Here is a 6,006-nt window from a genome sequence, read left to right on the forward strand (position 1 = left end):
GTCGGCTTCCAAGGGTAACTCCTAAGTGTTGCTGCTAGAAAAGTACAGAAAGCCCATTAACTCTTCCTCTTGCTGGATTTCCACAAACATGCCTGTTGATGTAGCATTCCATTGATTAGGGTGACCATCAGCTTTAACAACACTTACCTTCATCCTTTCCACGTCTGGTATAGCCTGCCAGAGTGTACTGACATCTCCGCTCTTCTCACCTAGGTCTTAAAAATATTAATAATCCTTTCAGCCACAATAACCAGACCTGACTCCTCTTGCAATGACTGACCAAGGATTTATCTTAGAGCACTGAGGAGCAAATGTTGCTAGTTTTTTGTTGGACACAGTAACTGTGATTTTTACGGTGCAGAATATTTCTTTGGGGTTATGTCCATTTGAATACTACCTTCCTCTTGGGCTGGTGTTTCTCAAAGATGACCGGCAAGGAGGTCATGATTATTTCATCTATGTGTCGCACGCTTACCCCTGGATGTTCTTAACCCCTTCGATGCTCATGACGGGCTCAGCTCGTCATGGGGTACACCTCTTGTGTGCTCATGACGAGCTGAGCTCGTCATGACCACACCCATTAACATTATGGCCCAGCACAGCAGAGGAATATCTGCAGCATCCATAAGGTTAAACTGAACTGGGACAAGTTATCCACAGCACATTGTTCCATCCATAAGGCACTTTGATAATCATCACTTGGAAAGAAAGAGGGGCAGGCAAGCTGGTTCTACTACCTCTAGATTCTTTTCTGCTTTGATACCCTTGTATGGAATGGTTATTGTAGGAGGAAAAGCAGAACTATTAGAAGAGATAGCAAATTTGACCTCAATAACTTTAGGATTAGTGAAAGAGCAGTTAGATGCCCACACCAAAATGCTGATCTAAAACAGAATGACTCCAGATTGGCTTTCAGCAGCCAAAGGGGAAGTTTGGATCATTGTAGGGACTGAATTTTTCACTTCTCTTCTCAACCCTCAGTGTACACAAGCAGAAGATAGATAACATTAAAACATTAAGGAGTGTGTAAAGAACTTACATGAGATACAAGTCAGCCTTGATCTCATCACTAACAACATCTGGATGCAGTTGGGGGGGATTTTCGGCCCTTGGGCTATGAAGATACGTGAATCGATTATTGGTTTTGTTTTAATTGTGGTTGTTATACATATTGTTATAGGATATTAATGTGCAGCATCCAACACTCTCACAAAAATAAAGCCACTCCTAAAGCATTTACTCTTATTACATCATAAAGAGATGGTAAGACTGGGGGAACATCCTTTTCAACGCAACTTTTACCATGCAGTGCCTTTACGACGCAACTATTACAACGCATGTCATTACAACGCATAGCGCTGGGGGGCGTTCTAGGATAGGGAATAGATTTAATTTACTATCCAACACCTTCCATACTATCCACGGGGACTGGAGTTGGAATAGTAAATTAAACTATTCACTATCCAGCACCCCTTAACGCTATGCGTTGTAACAGCATGCGTTGTAAAAACTGCAATGTAACGGCATGCGTGGTAAAAGCATGCGTTGTAATGTCATACATCCGTAAGACTGTATTCCATCAAACTGCAGTAAGCTGCTGTAAACTGATTTTTTTCCTCCCAGAAAAAAAGGAATGGAGGGGGCTATAAATGTTTATGCCTTGCCTGCATCGTGTTCATATACTCCTATGTAATATAGTATTAATAATCACATACCCAATCCAGAACATATTAATAATTTTAGTCTAATATGAAACTCATTATTTTATGTTTGCTTATTTTCATGACTATATTAAGTCTGAAAAACACAGGGCCTGGTGTTGTACCTCTACATATTTCCTAGCAGTGCAACCTCACTTTTCAAACTTGGTAAATGGAAACAGGATTTCAGGAGAATATTGTGTATATCAATAGTATATTCTCCCTAAGTATGCCTAGCACTTCCTTGTGGAGAAGATACTACCACCTGATAGTCAGATAACTTTTAAGGTGAGAGTAACAAGTTTCTATCACATGATTAAGCTTCATTGACTTGTATTGAGAAAAAAAATCTATATACTAGTTTAATTTTTATGATTCGATTTAGATATATTCTCCAGCTGACCATTTTCTAGAAAGATCCATTTTCAGTTGAAATGGCAATTGTCTTTGATCTTTTGCTATGCTGCTTAATACTTTTTATCAAATGCTATTGCTTGTCTTTTCTTTGTGGAGTTCGCCACCACGTGGGCGGACATCTCTGCACATGTGGATATACATTTGAGTGGTAAATGTGGTAGGCAAGAATAGAAGTGTCAGGATAATGATGAATACTCCCTACTATATGGGAGGGGTTCCTGGAGGATTAAGAAGGGTCTGGGAGAAGGGTAAGGAGGGGTTTAGGGAGATGTATGCTCAGATATCCACCCAGTAGGCCCGTTGCTATTCACAAACTGCACTTCTAAAGTTCCTACAAACTAAAAAAGTCCCCAAACAGTTGTAAATGTACTCAAGCCCAAACTTGGAGTAAGTCCAACACTCATAGGTTCTGCAACACACTCAATGGAAGCAGGGAATTACAAGAACTACCCATAGTAAATAATTATTAAATAAAATCATTTTGAATTTTAAATAACATAAACATATTTATATTTGTACATTTCAGACTGTATATTCAATTACATTTTTAATACTTAACATATTACATTTACATTGTTTTTAAAAATAATTAAATAAAATGTTAAAGTTTCTATTGAAAATTACAACAAAATAACATTAATTACACAAACAATTGTGAATAAACAACAGTTAAATATAATATGAAAGTAGAGGTAATGTGTTTCAATCATTTTACATAAAAAATATAAATTAAATGTATATATTTTATCTGTTTAATCATAGATTACATATTTAATATGATGAGTCAATGCACCATAACATTATGTTTTGTTCTAAGTTGCTTATAATTATTCTGAGTTCATTCATATTTTTATTTTACATTGAAATATTTGTTTTAATAATTATTAAACTTTACGATGTTTCCCTGTACCATGAAGAGATCGCCACCCTTGTGACAAAAACCTGCGCCTACATGCGAAAAGTCAATAGCAGTAATTTTACACTCATAAATCCTGTGCTAGCAAGTACCAGCCGCCGTTTTGAGTGGGTGGAGAGATGTAAGTCCGCACATACAGTAGTAGGTTTACATTTGTAAGCCTGCACTTACAGTATTGTGTGGTGAGTGGCGAGTATTGTTGTTTACCACTGGCTTTGCAGGGCCTTGGTTACTGCTGCCCAGCCTGCCCTCCCTTTACTCTTCAGTGGTAGCATTGGTGACCAGTCAAGGGCAGTGCTTAATTTGAGCCACTGGTTGCCGGTGCGCCCACCAGCACTCCTTTTTGGGGACCGTATTGTTTCACATCACACATGAATCAAGAGTTAAGGGAAAGAAGGAGGACAACAAACATGTATACACCGTTTTAAAAGAAGAATGCAGGACCTGCAAGTTTGAGATAAATAGGCAGGGAGTGTTTAATAGTGGACTAAAGAAGCATGCCGTGGATTTTGTAGGCGTGGTGACAATTAATTAATAGCACAGGTCGCAGACTTCTGAGAAGAGATTTGGGGCCCAGCACTTATTCATTTACAAATTAAGCCGTGGTAAGGATTAATCATAGAGGTGGCAGTAGGTCTGGAACTTAAGATATAGTAGAAACATTAACCGCACTCTTTAAAGATCAACATGCAGCTGTACTTCATAATATATTAGGCATATTATTTAAAAAATGTCGTACCTTCAAACCATTTAGACGCATACAAAAATTTACAAATTTGAAATCACATAGCAGTTTTTTGGCACCGCTTTTCTAATCTGCTTTACAACACGCTTCGCTTTTAATAACACTTTAAAATTTATCTGTCAGCATTATATGCACATTAATAAAACCTTACAATAGAATCATTCAAAATCTTCATTAACCTTATTCATAATCGTCCCTCTGAATGCCCGAAGAGGTGATGTAGTGCACCACAACCGCCAATTGCTGCCGGAGTTTCTTATCTGTTCTGCTTTATGTTTCTCTCCTTTTTGACAAACAATGGTTTGAGCTATAAGATAGCACAGTTCGTTTGATATGAAGAAATATTTACTATGATAGTGACCAGGGCTTAGCCCTCGGCTATCCATGGGGTGGACTGAATATGACGCTATGTACTGTGTATTGAATTTGCCATACAGGCCTGGCACGACGTAATTGCAATACATATGTATTTGCCAAGAACGCGATGCCATCTATGACAATGTTAGTATGTTTACCTGGGAAAGTGTCCAGGGCAAATGATGTACATGTACTTGCGTAACTGTCCTTATGATTAAATGCTAATAAAAATATGTTTTTAAAAAAAACCTTTCACATTATTCGGATTATTTTAATACAATTTATATATATGACTTCATTTTTGAAACATTTTTTATTGTTTTACGTCATATTCAAATACATAGCCCAGAAACGGGCCAAACAGTCAAAGTCACGTGGCACATTTCCCGTTGACATTAACAACTATGCAGGATTGCCAGTGGAAGTAAGTCCTGCCCTCTGTTCTGCACATTTCCCAACCTTCGGTCATGACGCAGTTCATGTGTGGCCATTATTCCACTGAGTATTCTCAACTAACCCTGCCCCCAACTTCAACTAACCCCATTCCTACCCCCACCCTCACCACCCTGCCAGGCGTGTAGTGCAAAGACTAACCCCTGCAACTCTGGAGAGCTAATATCTGAAGCATATAGTGCATCGGGACGGTTATAGTCGCCACAGGGCCGGCCATCTCTCCCAAGGGACAGTAGCATGTACGGGCTGACATGGTGAGTTGTATTCAGCCCAAATATTCATCAATCTACGGCTACCTCGGGGTCACCTACCGGGGCATCATCATCATCATCACCCTCAGGTTACTATATATATATATATATATATATATATATATATATATATATATATATATATATATATATATATATATTAAACGGACTCCTGGCAGTACAAACGCTCATAAATCAGCAAGACACCAGAGCCGGGGCCCAAATGTTCGTTCAAGGTGCAGATATTTTATTGGCACACGGAAAACCCAACGCTTTCGCCTCTTGCTCACGGGTAAAGTGCAACAGTGGCCATTCCATATTTAAAGTGATACAAACATTTAAAAATGTGCACGTGACCATCAATGGACATTGAAGAGATACTTTGTAACAAACAAGGTTTTTCAGTATCGTGTTAACCGGTTACACAGCATGGGAACGTAAATGAAAAATGAAAACGTGTTTTTCAAACTTCAAAGCAATATATATGAACACCATGTCATGGATTAGCATTCTTGGTCAACATGTAGACATTTCCATGTTTGTAAATTAAATCATGTTGGTTGTTCAGGAAAACAAACTATGAACTTCCTGATTTGTAACTGAATCAAAAAGCGGTATCAAGCCCCAGTGGGCAAATTAATTCATACCAGTTTGCCAAACTTCATGTGCAAGTCCTGAGCAAATAAACATAAACAAGGTTATATCACCCTAGTGGGTATGTGTTTCACCAAAGATATAGGTGGTAGAAATAATGTCCATGATTCAAATTAGAAGGTGTCATGCCCAAGTGGGCTAGGTGGATCCCAATATCTTGTGTCTATGCTGCATACCTACAAAGTTAAAGATTGAAAAAAACAATGTATCAGTGATATCATTTAAATTCCTGGTCACGTGAAAAAAAGGTGCATTTTTTAAAAACAGTCAGAATGGAAAGACTATATATATCGGAAAGCAGACATTTTAATGCAATTTATGATTGTAAGTGTACTGATAATTCTTCCCCTATGTTTGTATTATGCTGTGTAACCGGTTAACACGATACTGAAAAACCTTGTTTGTTACAAAGTATCTCTTCAATGTCCATTGATGGTCACGTGCACATTTTTAAATGTTTGTATCACTTTAAATATGGAATGGCCACTGTTGCACTTTACCCGTGAGCAAGAG

This window comes from Lissotriton vulgaris, chromosome 8 (genome assembly GCF_964263255.1).
Source record: "Lissotriton vulgaris chromosome 8, aLisVul1.2, whole genome shotgun sequence".
NCBI lineage: Eukaryota > Metazoa > Chordata > Amphibia > Caudata > Salamandridae > Lissotriton > Lissotriton vulgaris.